Below are 20801 nucleotides of genomic sequence, written 5' to 3'. Positions count from 1 at the left end.
AAGTAACAGCTGATAACTGACAGAAGAAAGAATGCAATTACAGAATCACAAGCTGTGAAAAAATTTGTCAACGCCGACTATATGAAAAATCCGCAATTACTTTTTGGGCAACCCAATACATAACCTGTAGCAGCAGGTATAGTATACGCAATGTCATTAGGAGAACTTTTTATACCCTCCACCATAGGATGGGGGTATACTAATTTCGTCATCCAGACTCCATAAAGCATATACATTCTTGACCGTCATGTCGTTTTAAGTCAATCTTGCCATGTCCGTCCGTCTGTCTGTCGAAAGCACGTTAATTTTCGAAGGAGTAGAGCTAGACGAATGAAATTTTGCACAAATACTTTTTGTTAGTGTAGGTCGGTTGGGATTGTAAATGGGCCAAATCGGTCCATGTTTTGATATAGCTGCCATATAAACTGATCTTGGGTCTTGACTTCTTTAGCCTCTAGAGGGTGCAATTCTCGTCCGATTTGACTGAAATTTTGCACGTAGTGTTTTGGTATCACTTCCAACAATTGTTTTAAGTATGGTTTAAATCGGTTCATAATCTGCTATATATTTGTCATATAATCCGATCTTGGATCTTGACTTCTTGAGCAACCAGAGGACGCATTCTATTATCTGATTTGGGTGCAATTTTGTACAACGGCTTCTCCCATGACCTTCAACATACGTGTGATATATGGTCTGAATCGGTCTATAACCTAATACAGCTCCACTATAAAACAATCTCCCTAACGGGCGCAATTCTTATTCGATTTAGATGATTTTTTACGCAATGACTTCTACTATGGTCTCCAACATACATTCCATTATGGAATGAATGTTGGAATGAATGTTGGAGAATCCGTCCATAACTTGATATAGCTCCAATAGCTATACGCTCCAATAGCATGAATATATCAAACGTTAGCCATAAACGTAGTAATATTGAACGGAACTTACTATGTCTATTGTTAACCCTTAAGCAGATTCTTCTACGGCAAAAGGACCTTCCTTTTGTTGTAAAAGCCAAAAACTCTTTAAATGAAAAATTGCTTTGATATCTGCGAACAATTATTCTTGTACTAGATCAATAATTTTTCTCTTGTGTCTCTCTTACTTGACAGAAAGGTTGAGTATTTGAGCGTATAGAGCTGTGGCTGGCAAATATTCTCACCTATGCTCATTATTTTGTACGTACACAAGAAAATAATCCCAAGCAGACCCAGAGACTTGGAAATAATTGGCATTGTATGCTCTTCATTGGCATTGACACATTCTCCCACACAACCTCGGAGAGTGTAAAATTTTAAAGTTTCATTAGGGCAACACAAAAATGGCTGGCAGGTACAAGAAAACAGAACAAGGACACATTTCCCCAATAAAGAAATTTCCATCACAAAGTATTGTAGGTATTTAAATGTGCGAGAACAACAAGAACCATTCTGTTTGTAACTACTCGAAATATTCGTCTGAGACTCCATAAAGTATATATATTCTTGATCGTCGCGACGTTTTATGTCGATCTAGCCATGTCCGTCCGTCCGACCGTCTGTCTGTCGAAAGCACGCTAACTTTCGAAGGAGTAAAGCTAGCCGCTTGAAATTTTGCACAAATACTTCTTATTAGTTTAGGTCAGTTGGTATTGTAAATGGGCCATATCGGTCCATGTGCCAATTACTATTTGGACCGTAATTGGCACAGTTGTTGAGATTCACAACAGAACACTATATGCTAAATTTCAGCCAAACCGGATAAAACTCGAGGCTTGTAAGGGATCGAGAAGTCAAATCGGTAGATCGGTTTATAAGGAAACTATATCATGTTCTTAAGTGATTTGAACCGAACTTGGCACAGTTGTTGGGAGTCATAATAATTTCATATAATTTTCATACAAAATTTCAGTCAAATCGGATAAAAATCGCAGCTTGTAAGGGCTTAAGAAATCAAATTGGAAGATCGGTTTATATGGGAGCTAAATCAGTTTATAGACCGATATAGACCGTACTTGACGCGTTAGTTGAGACTAATAACAAAACTCTTTGTGCAAAATTTCAGCCAAATCGGATGAAAATTGAGGCTACCAAGGGCTCAAAAAATCAAATCGGTAGGTCCGTTTATATGGGAGCTATATCAGGTTCTTGACCGATTTAAACCGTACTTTACACAGTTCTTGGAAATGATAGCGCAAAAATCCAGCCAAATCAGACAAAACTTGCAGCTTCCAGGGGCTCAAGAAATCAAATCGGGAGAACGGTTTATATGGGAGCTATATCCAAATCTGAACCGATATGACCAATTTGCAATCCTCAATGAACTACATCATTATTAAGTATCTGTGCAAAATTTCAAGCGGATAGCTTTTCGCGTTCGACCGCTATCGTGATTTCGACAGACGGACGGACATGGCTAGTTCGACTCAGAATGTCGTGACGATTAAGAATATATGTTCTTTATGGGGTTCTAGATCAATATTTCGAGGTGTTACAAACGGAATGACCCCCATCCTATGGTGGTGGGTATAAAAAAAACATTTCATACATTTATCACTTAATAAAACCTCAAAAAATCATCCTAAACGCAAGCATGCTTTTGCTAAAATATTCGGTAAAGGATTCTTTATTTAAAAATCGCAACAAATTTCACTGTCTCGTGTATAAAAGAACTGCAGGCTCTAAGTAAAAGCAATCACTGTCGTACGGCAACGTACGACATGGCACCCCACGACGGGTTAGGTGTCGTACGACATGGCACCGAATGTGTAATTTTGACTGAAGTTTTGTATTCAAAGTACGTACATTTGTTGGAAGGTAACATCGACATTAAATCCTACCAAAAAGTCCACAAATAGATGTAGGCCCCTTCTTAACCGTTACCCCAAATTGTCTCTTGAGCTCCTAAAGGCCGCAATTGTTTGTCCGATTTGGCTGAAATTTGGTAAGTGAAGTAAGTTTATGACTTCCAATACACACACCAAATCCTGTCTATATAGATCCATGTGTGAAAATTGCCTCAATAAAAGCGGTTCCGGAATTTAAGTTCAAGAGTCCTACACTCAACCAAATTTGTTATTGAAAATAGCAAAAATGTTTGCTAAAACATCAGTTGTCTGCTCAAAATGGGAAAGCAGACATTACTGCTGTTTCAGCAAACATAGGACTGCTGTATTAGCAAACATTTCTTACTGCTGTTACAAATCTGCTGAAAAAAAATTGTATGCTTTTTTGTGGTTGCCTTAGGCATTTTTTAGATTTTTTTTTTAATTTTGTTGGAAGAGATGATTTAAATTTGTGGAATATTGCTCTAAAGAAGCTACCGGTATGTATATCATCCATTGGTATACATTTCGAAATGTGAGCTAGCTCGCATTTTTTGTTATTGCTCTACTAAAGTGCACATGACTGGCCTTTTGTATCTAAGTTTAAAGAAAAAAGGTTATGGAAAGTATAAATACAGTGGTGATTATATACCTCCATTGAGACACATATTTACATATGTGTTCTAGTTTTTCCTCTAACACCCCCTTCATAATTAAACAGCAGTCATTTTCAGCAAACAACAGACTTTTCAGCAGTAATTCTTCTACTCTGAAATTGCAGTACTACTGCTGTAATAGCAGAGCTACTGCCACACTACGGTGGGGCCACCGTAGCGCAGAGTTTATGTCCGCCTTTGACGCTGAACGCCTGGGTTCAAATCCTGGCGAGACCAACAGAAACAATTTTTAGCGGTGGTTTTCCCTCCTAATGCTGGCAACATTTGTGAGGTACTATGCCATGTAAAACTTCTCTCCAAAGAAGTGTCGCACTGCGGCATGCCGTTCGGACTCGGCTATAAAAAGGAGGCCCCTTATCACTGAGCTTAAACTTGAATCGGACTGCACTCATTGATATGTGAGAAGTTTGCCCCTGTTCCTTAGTGGAATGTTCGTGGGCAAAATTTGCTTTACTGCCACAATAGTAGCAAAATTAACTACTAATATTTAGCAGACAGTGTTTGCTATTTTCAGCAAACATTTTTCTATGAGTGTATCGTTTTCATTTCTATTCCCTTCAGATGATATTGGGTACTTGGAGGACACTGTACCCTCTTACTACATGTGAATGTGGCCTCCATATGAATCGATTCCCTCATATGTCATTCTGAGACCCTAGAACAGGCAATCATTATATTCTTCAAAATAAATTTTGTATATTTTTTTGCTGAATCCATGGTCGAGGGTACCCAAGATTCGGCTTAGCGTTTATGCATGCCTCTTACTGTGTTTTAAGGTAAAATACATCGGTAACTTTGCAATGTTGGCCAACCCCAGAAAGCATGTGTCTCTTGAACAAAGGGGTTACGTTCACTTGTTTATAAAAATCAGCTGTTTTCACATTAAACATCATGGCTGATTTTGATCCCACAAACACACAAAATGTCTCATAACAGCATCATATATAATAAACCTTTATTTTTCAATGAGTTTAATTTAATTGTAAATTTTAACATGATATTATCCCCTCTTCATTAACTGACGCTGAAATATAGATTTTATTTAATTTATTGTAGCATAGTGTTTGTTTAGCTTATGAAACACTTGTTTGCAAAAAAAAACGCAACATTTTTTAATGATTAAGCTTCCTTGTCTAGTTTCTGGTAATTGTATTAAAATTATAAATCCTTAAAATGAATTTTTGTTTATATAGTTTATGTTTTCGGTTCATTCATTTATTTATTGTTTCTTCTTTCAATTTGTAAATTATTTCTAGACAAAACACTAGCTGGCCACTCCTTGGTTTATCCTATAACTATATTTTTTGTTATTCGAATTTTTTGTCATTTAGGCCCATAGTTCTATTTTTATTTTATTTTTTTAGCGCAAAAAAAATCGGAAGCATTTGCTTATTTTATTTTGTCATGATTTGTAGATGATCACAAATTGTTGCTATTTCACTGCTATTTTTAAATAAATTTTGTAATGTTTTCATTTAGTTTTTGTTTTTTGCTTCTTTTCCTTTGGTAGTCGGTGTTGTAGAGCACCGCAGACGTACAGTCCACACATTAGATTTGTAATATATTTTGGTGCTGTTCTTTTTTTGATTTTTCTTTAAAATTTTTTTAGTATGCGGTCATTTTAGTTTGGTTGATTTCATTGCTGTTCTGTGTGTTGTGTGTGGTGCGATGCTTTTCTGGTTTTTCTCTTTTTTATGAGAATTTTCTTTGATTCCATTATGTTCAAACGGTATAAATATTTGTCAATTTTTTTGTTTAAAATAATGTTTGCATCATTTTCAACATTTTTGTGTGGTGGGGGAAACATTTTTCCATTACATATAACATTTGCTGGGAATTTTCAAACGTATGGCCATGACGGCTAATGAATCTATAACTTAAATTTAATCTGGCGCCTAGTATATGGCGTAAAGTAAAATCTTTATTAAGGAACATATTATCACATGTGATATGGCAAAAATTTTAATGCTCTAAGCATAGCTCTCCGTTGCTTTACATTGGCACACCTAATTAATGATTTGATGACAAAGAAGTAATTTATTTACAAGATATTAATAGAACTTGATGGCAATACAAAGAGGCAGCAACTTTGGCATTGAGATATCTTGTGGCCATAACCTACAAGGCAAAATGAATGTTGGAGCTTTACTAGGTTAGTTTGGAAAAAATTCTCCCTATGCCACTATGGACATACACGTAAGCCAGTAATCGATGTGCGCTCTTAATACCTAGAAGTAACCTTGAAAAAGAAATCCAAGTTAGAAATTTCGTGCTACTTACAAAATCCCTAACTTTATAAGTAGCTATTCTAAGTTGGAAAGCATATTCTTGATAACATTATAGGAAAAAGAACAAAACTCTAGCTTATTTTTGGTTATTTTCGGTAAACATATCAAATTTCGAAAATCTCAAATAACTTTCGGATCACTGCCAAAAATTCAATTAATGCACATCCTAAAAATAGTCAATCGATTATGCAGTGAAAATTCCCCATTAAATTTCGAAAGCATTTGATTTTTACCTTTATTAATTTGGATTGATTTCAATATATAACAGCCATTTAAGCGCCAAAAAATTTTTGTGTTTAGTTTTTGTAAAATTCGGTATTTTGGCAACTTGCATCTCATTTAACGCAAAAATGTTGTGGTACAATTGTTTTGAATTATCCCCAAGTTGGTGATAAGGTTTGGACCAAAACATTGTTTTAAAATCAGTGCCTGGCACCGATTTTTTTGAAAAAAAAAAAAAAAAAATGATTAAATATAGTAATTATGGGTTATTTTTACTATTATCCAAAAAATCAGGGGTTTAACATAAAAAAACTACTCTTTACTTTCTTATAATAATTTATACCATGTTCGAGTTTAATGTAATAGTATATTTTCTTTATTATACCCACCACCGACGGATGGGGGTATATTCATTTTGTCATTCCGTTTGCAACACATCGAAATATCCATTTCCAACCCTATAAAGTATATATATTCTTGATCAGCGTAAAAATCTAAGACGATCTCGACATGTCCGACCGTCTGTCTGTTGAAATCATTTTTGTTCATAAGAAGGTTAAGTTCGAAGATGGGCTATATCGGACTATATCTTGATATAGCCCCCATATAGACCGATCCGCCAATTTAGGGTCTTGGGCCAATAAAAGCCACTTTTATTATCCGATTTTGCTGAAATTTGGGACAGTGAGTTGTGTTAGGCCCTTCGACATCCTCCGTCAATTTGGCCCAGATCGGTCCAGATTTGGATATAGCTGCCATATAGACCGATCCTCCGATTTAGGGTCTTAGGCCTATAAAAGCCACATTTATTATCCGATTTTGCTGAAATTCGGGACAGTGAGTTGTCTTACGCCCTTCGACATCCTCCGTCAATACGGCTCAGATCGGTCCAGATTTGGATATAGTTGCCATATAGGCCGATCTCTCGGTTTTTGGTTTTGGGGCCATAAAAAGCGCATTTTTTGTCCGATGTTGCCGAAATTTGGGACAAAGAGTTAAGTTAAGCCCCTCCACATATTTCTGCAATTTGGTCTAGATCGATCAAGATTTGCATATAGCTGCCATATAAACCGATCTTTCGATTTAAAGTTTTGGCCCCATAAAAGGCGATTGCACTGAAATTTGACACACTGACTTATGTTATGCTTTTCGACATCCGTGTGGTATATAGTTCAGATCGGTTTATTTTTAGATATAACTACTAAAAAGACCAATATTTTGTTATACACAATTGAAAAATAACTTTTACTTATTAGTATCTGGTCCAAATCGGAACATAGCTGCTATGGGGCATAAGGTATGAATTTTGCACCGGATTTTGAGGAAAGATGGTTCACATATATATCCGAGGTGGTGGGTATCCAAAGTTCGGCCCGGCCGAACTTAACGCCTCTTTAATTGTTTATGGTATTTACATTGACGCCATAGTTCTTAAGGTGAGGTGATTAATTGTAGGTGATATATCCAGTTACGCTGAACGCCTGAGTTCGAATCCTGGTGAGAACATTAGAAAACAATTTTCAGCGGTGGTTATCTCCTCCTAATGCTGGCGACATTTGTGAGGTATTGTACCGTAAAAACTTTTCTCCAAAGAGGTGTCGCACTGCGGCACGCCGCATGGACACGACTATAGACCTCTTATCATTGAGCTTAAACTCGAATCAGATTGCACTTATTGATATGTGAGAAGTCTCCCCCTGTTCCTTAGTGGAATGTTCATGGGCAAAATTTGCAATTTACATATCCAGTCATAAGTTGCTTTGGAACATACTTGCCGTGGTTTATCGATTAAACAGTTAATAATTGAGCTTTCGAGGGACTTAAGAAGTCAAATGGCAAATCGGTTTTTGGATGTTGTAAATCGTAGCAAAGCACCATGTGCAAAAAATTTATCCAAATCGGATAATTATTATAGGGAAATCAGTTTATGTGACAGCTACATATATCATATTCAAGGTACCATCGGCCAACTAGTTGTGGATGTTGGAAGTGATAGTAAGGAAAACACCATATGCATCCAAATCAAATAATTATTGCGCTCTCCAGCAGCTTAAGAAGTCAAATCGGAAGATCGGTTTTAATGGGATTTAGGCCATTTACTAACACAAACGACTTACACTAAGAAGAGGTATTGTGCAAAAATACAAACCTAGCCTCACATTTAAGGTAAGCATGCTTTTGACTGGTAGACCGACGGACAGGCATCGCTAGATCACTTAAAATATCATACCTATCAAGAATATATATATACATACTTGAAGGTCTTAGACCATCATTCGCATGTTTAACAAAAGGGGTTATATTGAAGGTATACTGTAATCGGATAGTAATATGTATACCATTTGTGCCCTGAAGGGTAACGTCGGAAAAACGGTCCATATAAGGATCACACCAAAAGTTAAACCTATATGTGCCATGCTTGGCACTAATGTAGGAGCTGCTAATACAACTCGTCATTTCAAACTTCGTAATCGGATAGCATTATTTGTGCAGCCAGTAGTGCCATTAAGTGCAAATAGACAGGCAGACGGACGGATGACAGATAGACACACGGATGGTCACATGAACCTAACTTGACTGTTTCAAATATTCAAAATTGGTTGCACAAAAAAATGCAGAACGTGCCCCTAACTATGACAATGGCCAATCATATTTATACTTCTTATTGGTACAATATTTGTGTAGCTTCCAAAAATCGGGATTCTTCCCATATTTTCCCCAATAGTCGTGATTCGGGACAGCCACAGAAAGTCGGGATAATCCCGATCATCTGGCAAAAATATATATCTTGAACTGATATATATGTTAATATGTTGATATATCAGTAGAACAAAGGGATAGTTGTGGATTGTAAATGGGCAATATCACTTCGGATTCGGATGTAGCTCCCATATAAAATAATCCTTCGATTTTACTTCTCGAGCCGCTGGAAGCCTCAACTGGCGGACATTTTGCATGCAGTATGCTGCTATTACTTCCAACAACCGTTCTAAGTATGGTTTAAATTGTCTTATAACCTGATATAGCTCCCACATAAAACGGTTCCCCGATTTGGCAGACATTTTGCACGTAGTGTTCAGCTACGACTTTCAACAACTGCGCGTAATAAGATCCACATCTGCCTTCAATGTGATATATCTACCATATAAACTGATATCCTGATTAGTCTTCTCTAGAATCTCTTGTGCCTGATTTGGGGGAAATTTGCCACATAAGTCCTTCAACCAGGGCTGCGGAGTCGAGCAACTTTGACTACGACTTCAGGGACATTGCTTGACTCCGACTCAGACTACGGAGTCCACTACGGGCACTCAAAAATTCTATATTTTATACCCACCACTAAAAAAAATGGGAGCTGGTAGATTTTGTTTACATATTCATAGCAAAAACAAAAAATAATAATTGGATCAAGAAAGGAACTACAGGATCATGAGAAATTTTGATCCCCTTTCGCCCCAGGTTTTATGGGTACCAAATTAAAGGTATTAGGTAGTAGACTACGTCGCTTTTTTCCAATTTTCATTTTTATGCAAAATTTAGGATGAAGAGGAAGAGGAGGAGGATGATGATGAGTATGGAGACATCGCATCGTGGGTGTAAAGGTAGCCCGCATTAAATATACTCCTGATAGCATTAAAATGTGATTGCCACATTTACGTGCCAATCCCAGGGAAGCGCCAACGAACTACTTTAATATCCATTGCAGGATATGCAGGATAAATATGGAAAAACTAAAAAGTGAAATTTTCACTAAAATTATTTAACAATTTTTTTTTCCAAATACATTCACAATTTCAGTGAGGTGTTTTCTTAAGACAAAATTTTAATGCAATTTATATGTAGAATTTTTCAATCAAATGTTTTTAAGAGACAAAATTTTATTTATTTTTCCACAATTTTTCTAAAAGAACTTTCAGTAAGATTATTTTTAAATACAAAATTCCAATTAATCGTTTCAAAAGACAAAATTTGAACTAAACTTTTTTCAAAGACAAAACAATTATCAAATATTATCTGAAAACAAAATGTATGTAAAAACAATTAAATTGTTACTTATGAGATAATTTCAATAAAATTTTTTCTAAAGACAAAATTTTAATGAGTTTTTCATTTTGAAATTTCTTGCCTTTTAGGGCGAAGATCATTAAATTTAACAATTTTTTTTTCTCTTTCGAGATTTCGAAATTTCCGATCATTGAGCTCGATCGGAAATTTCGAATACATGTTTTATACCCTACACCACTACTGTTAACCGATTGTTAACCGATTCCTACGAAATTTCATATTTAGATTTCTCTTATGATTCGTGAATTTCATGGAAATAGGTTTAGATTTAGATATAGCTTCCATTTATATTATTCGTCCGATTTTCACTTCTAGAGCCTATACAACCGCAGTTATCAACTGATTTTTCCAAAATTTTACATAACGATTTTTTCAGCGACTACCACAAAACGTTCGGATTTTGATCGAAATCGGCTTAGATTTGAATATAGCTCCCATATATATGTTCGTCCGATTTGGACTAATATTGCAATAATTTGGTCATTTGTCAACCGATTCCCACGAAATTTATCAAAAATGTTTCCTTTACAACTCCCAGCATTGGTTGATCAGATTGGATCAGATTTAGATATAGCTCACATATATATGTTTCACTCGATTTTCACTTTAAAAGCCTTTGTCAGCATATTTCTAAACAGATTTTCTTTAACTTTTGCACAATGTCTTCTTTTCTGACTTTCACTATGTGTGCTGATTTGGGTTGAAACCGGGTAAGATTAAGATAAAGCTCCCATAAATATTTTTGTCCGATTTTGACTCCAATAGTTTCATATGTTAACCGCTTCTAATGCCACGAGGGTGTTTCCTCTAGCTTTTCAGATCAGTGGAGATTTCGATAGAAATCTGTTCAGTTTTAGATATAGCTCCCATATAAATGTATCTCCCGATTATCACTTTTAGAACCTTTGCAAAAGCATTTATCATCCAATCTTGTCAAAATTTTGCACAATTATTTCTTCTGTGACTACTATAAAACGTACGGATTTTTGTTAAGAATTCTAAATTTCAAATTTAAACAAATTTTAATTTTGACTGATTAGTCCGCACACCACAAATGAAGACTTGGCAGCCCGAATCATTTTTTGAAGTGCCGAGTTGACTAACTTTGGAGGCCTGCCAAATTTTGCACATTATCTCGATAACACTTCAGCTCTAACCATTTAAAATTTCTGTACTCGTTCTTAAATGGCATATTTTTTACTAGTTTTTTTTCGGTTCTATCACACTGTATGTCGGTTTATTCACTAGTTCAATTTATTATACGCGGCCAAGAGCTCGGCGGTGGAGCTATAGACATTGAAATCTCCAGCAACAATGGTTTCGCTGTCAAAAAAACCTTACCAAATTTCACTGATTTGGTCAAAAAGGGAGTCAAAGCCTTTAAGCCAGCCTTCCTTTCGGTGTTTGGACTTCCATAAAGAAATTCGAAATGCAATACGCGTATTCCAATCCTGAACTTAATCCAAAGAGATCTTAATTTTGTAACTTTTGAGCCCAATTGCCTTTGGAACACTATATCATTACGTACATATATCACACCTCATATAGCACTTCAAAAGCATTGAGAGTAAGCTCAATGAAAAGCTGTATGCATATCAAGAAAAAATCTTCACAATCAAAGATGTGCTGGAGTGACTAAGATATTATGACATTAATATCAACACAGAATGCCAGATCGTAACTCCAATTTAAAAAAAACGCTCGCTTATTAAAGATTTTTGTACAAATTGGCTGAATAATCCAAAATTCAGCTTTGTTTAGTGCCTGGATAAGGCAATTTTAAAGCATACAAGTTTGCAAATATAGGAACCACTTTGGGAATAGGAATATGCTTAGAGATGATGTGGACCAATCCAAACTGCAATATTAGTTTTACTCAACTTGACAGGTAACCATCTAATTGGAAAATAAAGTTTTAAGGTTACTATTTCTAAAAAGACGATAAGGGCTTTGAAGAAAAAGAAACGGTAGAATAACTGCGTACATCTCACGGCAAACAAAAGTTTCATTTTACTTTCTTATTTCTTTGAAGACCAGTCTTGGATATTAGCAAATGTTAATAGTCGCAAGTCTTTTTTTTATTTTTAAGAAATCTGGTTGATTCAAGAGTAATAACTAGAAGGCATCCTTCCTTCTTTGTTGTTCATATGGTATCAAAATGGACTAAAATGTCCAAGTTCTAAAGATACGATAACACACACGCTTTTGTCACAGGAGAGAAAAAGTTCAAATTTTTCACACACTTGGAGGATGAAACTACTTTTTTTTTTGTTTTTTTTTTAACAAAAAAACATATGAGAGTCACCAATTGTTGAATATAAATTAATAAAGCCTAACATGTCATATTGAGGATGAAATTGTAGCCAAGGGAAACAAAACCATTCCAAGGACGCCGGCACAATAAAATAAATTTTCATCCATCAACTGTCATCACAAAAAACTTCCCAAACTTTTGTTAGACTACATATTCTGTTTGGCAATATCAATATCAAAAATATCCCACATAAGGGATATACATTGCCTTTTCCAACATAACTCACAAGGAACCTTAAGCCAATTTTCCAGTTAAATGAAAGATCACTTTCATTAACTCATTACAATAATTTTTGGGTATGAGAATATATACGAAACATTTTCTATATATTAAAATTTTTATGATTTAATTAAGGCACAATTTGATTATTTATGACATTTTTTATGTTCTTTTCTTTTTGTGTTTCTGCATTCACTTAATGATCTTCATTTATAGGTACATATATATTTTTTTTTTTCTTAACACGTTTTCAAAAATTTATTTTTTAATCTCTTTAAAAAAAGAAAATCTTACTTTTTTATCATTAGAGTAGGTTGTTTTTTTATAACAATATATGTTTTCCTCTTTTTCTGGTTGTCAACAAAAAGGAAAATCATAAAGATTTCTCAAAAATTTATTCACATTTCATTTATTTTTAAAACTTTTCTTTTTTATATAAATTCACATATTTGTTGTTGTTTTGTTTGCTTTGGTTGTTTTTTTTTCTACATTTTGCTTTAACTTAGCGTTTCATTTATTTAGTGATGATGTTGTTTTATTTTTTTTTTTTTTTTGGATTTCGTAAAACATTAAATTTTTAGCTTTCAGTTTTGCTTGCTTTGTTTATTTGTATTGGGGTTTTTTTGTTCACTTTGGCCGCTTGTGCGAAACTTACAGAGTAATAAAAATACGCGTCTGCAACGTCGTGGGACGACAACACGGCACAACGTTTGAAATGAAACTGAAATTTGTTGTATTGCTGTAGATGTTGCTTGCCTTGCTGGCTGCCGGACATTCGTATTCGTGTGTGCGAGAAGACATTTGGCCAAAATACTCACACGCATACACGTAATCATAAACATGCACTCATTCGCAGCACCAGAAGTCCGTCAACAAAAATACGTCTAAAGGCACCAGCAACATGAGAACTAACTCAGGCCTGCAAGCCATTGGCAACATTCAGTCAGAAATGACAGAAAGCCTTCAGAATCATCAGTCAGTCTGACAGTACGTCACGCTGAAATAGCTTCAATAATACCAAGGACTCTTTAGACAACATTTAAATGGGAGTCCTGAACTTGTCACACGAGCCAACTGGGAAAACAACCCTTAAATTAAGTGCTGAAGTGCCAGTTAAAGGCTCAGCTGTTTTCCTGGCAATTACTTTGGTATAACAAACCAAAGTCCCCAACCCCTACCCCAACTATCTCCCTCTCTCTTACTCTTAATAAATTCCTCTCTCTCTCTCATACTCCTTAAATCCTTCAAATTCATTCTCACCCTTATTATCAACATATTGCAGTTATGGCAAATTCTCAACACCAACAACAACATGTTGAGCAACAATCATATGTTGCTTTTTCAGCCTTTTTAGCCGGTTTTTCTTGGACTTTCTTTCAAATTTGGAGACTTTGTGCGAACATTTGCGGGTTTTGTTGAAAGATACGATTTTTTTTTGCTCTACAATTGGGCAGAAAGCGCCCACATATTTTAAAAATGTGGCTGGTTTGTTGCGTGGTATTTGGGTTTTTTGCATTTGTCTCTTCTTGATTTGTCTAATTTTCATTTTACGTTCAAAATTGTTAGTAGTTTTGAAATTATTTATGGCATTTTGAGAATAAAAGATGACGTAAAGTTTCTGACACAATTTCGCATAAGAACTAGTGGCAAGCAATAATGGCACAGCAGGGAATTGCCTTGAGGAAATTTTGTTTTATTGCCACTGTCGTACGAAAAGTCAAGATGATGTTGTGGGTGCGGGTGTGTGTATAAGTTTCCTAATATTGAGTTTGCAAAATAAGGTATTGTAGAAGGGATAAAAGTAAATTAATCCTTTATATTAATGCTCTTGTAAAAACATGTGTTATTTCCTATGTGAAAAATTAATATGATAGGGAAACACATTTTAGAATGAGTAAAAATATTTCATTAAATTAGGGGGCATGTCAAAGTAATGTAATGAAATGGCGGAAAAAAGTATTTGTTAAAAACTATTAACAAATGAAGTCTATATAAATAAGTAACGTTCTTTTTGAAAAACGTGACTTATACATTTATATATTTGTTTATATCTATATATAACATTCGTACTATTCACCCAAATATCTGTCGTTTAAGTCTCAACTAGCTGCCTCGGTTACCAGCCGCTTCAAGTAGAGACCTTTTACAACACAGAACAGTGAAAGGCACAAAAATTTACCATCTTTAACCAATCAGTCTATTGGCCCGCTTAGGGTATTTTTTGGGAATGGGCTGTCCCCCGGACAATAATTTCTATATGAAATTCGTACTCTTCTGCCAACTCCATATCATATAAGTTCCATATTATACCGATCGGTATATATGCCCGTCATAATGGGGTTTTGGATGGGGCGATCTATGAAAGTACCTTCAGTACCTTGGTTGCTTAGGGTAAAAAAATTTCCTTAAATAGTTATTCCCATATCTGGCATATCTCGAATATATGGCAAAATTTTGGAAATCCTTCGTCTTTGGTTAAGGTATTATGTTAAGGGCAATTAAAAATCCTGAGAACTCCAAACCCTTTTGGGATTTGCTCTACTTTTCTAATACTATCGGCCTAAGTTGGAATTTCTTACACCCAATGTTGATTGCTGTACTGTGTCAATAGCATCCAATAACCTGCCTAAATTTTAATCATATTTCACCACGGACCATAGGATATTGAAAACTCTTTATGATAAATCTACGTTTGACTCTGTCATTGCAAATTGTGTCGAACCTACCAAAGAATTAGCGCCTCCGGCTATGGCCTGAAATCCATAACAACCTGTTGAATACCACATTGCTTAAAAATACTCTTAACCCTAAAGCCATATAAGCTTCGATTTCAGTTGATATTAATTCATTAATTCTGCCAAGATGCCTTTACCTACTTTCAGCTTTTTTAAAGATGGTCCCACTGAAATTTTGATTATACTGTCATACTGTATGACTCATATAGACTCTTCCGACTAAAGTTTTAAAGCTCATAAAGGGCATCTTTAAGAGAAAAATTTAGGAGAAGATTTTGTTGTTGTTGCGGAAGTTTACTAGTCCTTGGCAGGAATGATCCTGGATCGATCCTAATATGTAAGCCAGACAATTATTTGTTAGTTAAGCTATATGTAGGCTTAAAAATGCAATGCAGGGATCACCGTAGCTCAGGGCTAAGCATGTCTGCCTATGATGCTGAACGCCTGGGTGCGAATCCTGTCGAGAACATCAGAAAAAAATTGTTCAGCGGTGATTATCCCTTCCTAATTCAGCGACATTTGTGAGGTACTATGCCATGTAAAAACTTTTCCCCAAGAAGTGTCACACCGTGTGTGGTACACCGTTCAAAACACCGCTTTTAAAATGAAGCCATTTATCATCGGACAGCACTCGTCGATATGTGTGTTGATAAGATTGTACCTGTTCCTTAATGGAATGTTCGTGGGCTAATTTGGTTTGATTGGATTGTTTATGCAAAGTTGGCCAGAAGGGTTTGCGACTAGCAACCTCGGCCTACTAGAGAACTATATCGGGTTATAAACATATTTACACTTGAATTGACATTAATGATAGAAGTCATAACAGCTGTTATGGAGAAAATATCAGCTTAATTGATAATAATTGCACCCTCTTGTGGCTCATGAGATACTTTTGCAAGATGGGCTTATATTGGCGATATATCAAATATCGAGCTTCATCAATAAGAAGTATTTCTGCAAAATTTAGAGTGTTAGATTTCCATCTTTTCACAGGTCGGCTTAAAATGTCATGGTGTTCAAAAATACACATACATGCATAAAAAGGAACGTAGACCAAAGTTTTGCGGCTTCACAAACGGAAGAACGAAGTTATTATGCCTCCATACTATAGTGGAGGATATATGAAGGGAACCAGGCTCTCATTATTCAAAGCTTCGTCATTTTGGCCACTTCAGTAGTTCAGAATGACTAGGCGGTTAAGTGTCTCAACTTTATATGGCCCGATGGCAGAACTTTTAGCGCCGCCTGGTCGCGCTACCGTTGCTGCATCTGTAGCTGATGCTGCATGGGTCTATACAATTTCCCAATTCAAAGAAATTTAATGTCCTTTAACTTAAGACCCATCCTTGTATACAGATAGTCCTGAGAAAAGCGAGGTACCGCTAGCTCAGAGATTCATATTTAGGAAAACGACATACAGCTTGTCAACAAGGATGTACTCTTAAGGTAGATAACCCATAATAACCCATAATACCAAAGAATAGCATAGCAAAAATATTTAACAGTCAGCAAAAGTGTAGTGTTGCTAGAAGCATTTGACTGGCTTTACGTATCGCGATTTCAATTTTGACTAAGATATATCATCAGCGGATCATGATACATTCATAACATACCAATAAAGCACATATCTGTACTAAAACAGGGCTCTTAAAGACGACTTGATTTACAAGCAGAAAAGGAAACAAATAAAATCTTAATCTTAACCTTAACAAATAAAAGCGTGCTAGGTTCGTCCGGGCCGAATCTTATATACCGTCCACCACGGATCGCATATGTCAATGTTTTTGCTATCTCTTTATGAACAAACTATGGATAGGAATTGCTATGCTATTGGAGCTATTTCAGGCTATCGACCGATTCGGACCATACTTGGTTTGAATGTTGGACACCATATTAGAAGTCATTGTGCAAAATTTCAGCCATGATGGTTATTTTGCATCTTTGACGAAGGTACACTGTTTTCTTATCCCAAAGTCGTTTAATAAACTTTAAACAATATGCTGATCTTCACTTTTGATTTTCATAGTTAATAACAAGACGCAAAATAAAGGACCTACCATTTAAAATAAAATAAAATAATAAAAAAAACCTACCTTTTTTATTTTATTTTTTATTTTATTGAGCTGAAACTTTGCACAGATTCTTATTTTGTTATAGGCAGGTTAATTTCGAAGCGGACTGTCTTGATATAGCCCCCTTTTAAATTGATCTGCTGATTTAAGGTCTTAGGCCCATAAAAGCCCAATTTATTTTCTGATTTTGCTGAAATTTGAGACAGTGATAGGTCACTCGACATCCTTCTTCAGATTGGCCCAGTTCGGTTTTGATTTTGATATAGGTGCTATATAGTCCGATCCCTAGATTTAAGGTCTTGGGCCGATTTCGATGAAATTTTGTCAGATGTCAGTCAGTTATGTTAGGCCCCTCGATATCCTTCAGATCGGTTCAGATTTGGATATAGCTGTCATATAGACCGATCTCTCGATTTAATACCCCATAAAGGCGCATTTATTATCCGATATAGCTGTAAAAAAAAACCAAAATTGAACAGTGACTTGTTTTTATTAGACCACTCAATGTCCTTGCCGAATTTGGTCCAAATCGGACCACATTTCGATATGGCTGCTATGGGTGCATTAATAATGCATTTTTCACCGAATTATCACGAATGCTAGTTTACATATTAACATAACTTTAAGAACTTAATGCCTTTTTAAAATTATTTTAAAATAATTCAAACCCAGTAAAAGCGAGCTAAGTTCGGCCGGGTCGAATCTTGGGAACTAACTAAATTTAGTTGAAGGGCATAGTTTTGTTCTACATACCAAACTTCTGTCAAACCAGCAAAAGTTAAAGCTTATAAGAATCGAACAAGGATAACCGAGAGACCGGATTATATGGGAGCTATATGAGGTTCTATACTGATTGGGACCGTACTTTGCACAGTTGTTGGAAGTCGTAACATACCACTACATGCTCAATTTCAGTCAAATCGTACAAAATTTGCGGCTTGTGACTTAAGAAGTGAAGTCGGCAGATCGATTTACATGGGAGCTATAGCAGGTTATATACCGATTTGGACTTTACTGAGTACAGTTTTGGGAAGTCATAAAGAACACTATTTGCAAATTTTAGCCAAATCGGATAGAACTTGCGGCTTCTAGGGGCTTAAGAAGTCAAATCGGGTTTCTATGGGAGCTATATCAGGTTATGCACAGATTTGATTTTTACTTGGCACAGTTGTTTGAAGTCATAACAGAACACTATGTGCAAAATTTTAACCTAATCGGACAAAATTGTGGCTTCTAGGGGCCAAAGAAGTCAAAACGCTAGATCGGTTTATATGGGAGCTATATTCAAATCGAAACCGATATGGCCCATTTGGAATCTCCTACGACCTACATCAAAAGTTAGTATGTGTGGAAAATTTCGAGCGGCTAGCTTTGCCCGTTCGACCTCTACCGTGATTTCGACAGCCGGACGGACGGGCATGGCTAGATCGATAGACTCAGAATGTCGAGACGATCAAGAATATGTATACTTTATGGGGTTTTAGATCAATATTTCTAGGTGTTACAAACGGAATGACTAGATTAGTATACCCCCATCCTATGGTGGTGGGTATAACAAATGATTATAAAGAAATCATTATGCATGGTGGTAAGTATATATAAAATTTAATACAACCGATCTTTGTTCCTCCATATCTTTTGCACAATTTACGTATGTGTAAAAGAAGTTTTTTCTATCAAATTTTTTATAATATATAGAAGATTATTCATCACCCATACAACTACTTTAACATATTTTTGTTTAATTTAAAATTGTTTAAAAATGCATCACATCATTGCAGTGACGTAAGCTTCCAAATGATATGATAGACCCCTAGAGTAGGTGGCAACTGAATTACTTCCATATGCCATGAATTAGCACACTGCCAAGGTGTAGAAATTCAACTGAAAGTGTGTATACTACTATTTTTATAATTTGTGATACAAAAGAATTCAGAAAAAAATTGGCACAGGTCCATCGACTGCCAGCCTACAGATGTCTAACACACTTTGTGTGACCCTCCCGCATAATTGCTCAAATTTATATGGAGAAAACAAAATTGAAACTTTAACACAAGAGCAATAGGCCTATAATTGAATCCCTTTGCTATGATAACATATCACTCAACAGACCAAACATTAACCTTCTTAGGAAATGGATACTAGGGTCGGGGCCCACCCCTCTCCACAATAACAGTTTTCTGCTTGAGCACTTCGACAACAAATTATTGATGACTAATTAGGCACTTTCAAGTTCAATACAAACCATATGGTGTCGAATATGTAAAATAGAGTACGCGAAAGGAGCGCAGTGAAGCGATAGCATAAATGTAAAAATAAACAAATGGGTAAAGACACGTATAGGTCTACTGCCTGCATTGCATTCTAGAATTTGGACACATTCAACCACATGCCGCTGCCTGCTGTTTACAAAGCCTAGTGCTCATTTCCCCATATTTCATTATAATTTTTTTTTTTGTAAAAGGCCTTTAAAACATGAAACACTTTGTTTAGATAGGCAAGAAAAAAAGCGCAGTGTATTTATGTTACTCAAAATCTACATATATGCACAGTATGTAGCCAATTTTAGCATTTTTGGCCAAAACCAACAAATAGTAGCATGACATTAAAAACTGGCTCTTCATAATATCGACGACTGGCCACCGGAAAACTATTTTGTTTGGCTTCATTGTCGTCGTATTCTATGTGTGTTTTCACTTTTTCGTTTTCAAAATTTTCAAAAAAATGATTTCATGTTCATGGGATATTTTTAGGTTTTCTCTCGTCGCCCATTGCTGATGCATGGCCCAAAGCGAAACGAGCGTCAATACAAGAAGCTTTGGCCAAGCACAAGAAAATCCAATATGAAAATCGAAGGAAAATTTTTTCCGTTTTGTTTGGAATACATGTACGCGCTGGCAAAGTTTGTGCGAGTGTATGCGGTTTTACACATAACCGCCTCAAACTGAGCAGAAATATACAAAAAATAGGATTTTCGTAAAAAAACGTACAAAAAATGACAAAAGACCGCAAAGCGACACTATCTGGCAATTGGCCAACAAATAATGGATGAGATGATAAACTATAAGAACAGTAAGAAAAAAAAAATACATAAAGCGATACAAAATAAAAACAAACAACAAAGCGGCATCATTCCGCACGCTGCCATTCCACAAGTACGAAATAGCGAATAAACGCCGCAGGGGCATAGGAATGGCCAAGCAAGCAACCAACCAACCAAGCCAAAATAAATATTTAGAATGATAGCCCCACATGCATAGAGAATGAGGAATATGTCTACACATCATACCGGCAACATGTTGACAGCAACATTTTCTTATAGTTATAGTATAAGCATAATGTTGCTTTGTTAAAGCGCATGAGTTGATAAATGTAGCTTGGCAACATTGTTGCCCATAAT

At 35.7% G+C, this 20801-nt stretch overlaps 1 protein-coding gene across 11 annotated transcripts in view; it reads right to left on the bottom strand.

The window, feature by feature from the left end:
* Positions 1 to 20801, bottom strand: part of LOC106090474 (hemicentin-1) — a 1337150-nt gene that overhangs the window by 375092 nt on the left and 941257 nt on the right. For 3 of the 11 annotated variants that reach the window (XM_059368107.1, XM_059368150.1, XM_059368176.1), the window contains exon 1: positions 12889 to 13322. The exons of 1 other annotated variant lie outside the window; for it this stretch is intronic. The gene's annotated coding sequence lies outside the window, so the exon portion shown is untranslated. Of the gene's footprint in view, positions 1 to 12888; positions 13354 to 20801 lie in introns of those variants that run through there. 7 more of the 11 variants (XM_059368199.1, XM_059368232.1, XM_059367994.1 and 4 more) reach the window with 6 other exon arrangements.

The sequence above is a fragment of the Stomoxys calcitrans genome, chromosome 1, assembly GCF_963082655.1.
Source record: "Stomoxys calcitrans chromosome 1, idStoCalc2.1, whole genome shotgun sequence".
Classification (NCBI taxonomy): Eukaryota; Metazoa; Arthropoda; class Insecta; order Diptera; family Muscidae; genus Stomoxys; species Stomoxys calcitrans.
Note: the sequence above shows the minus strand (reverse complement) of the source record. Positions and strands in the feature narration are given on the sequence as shown.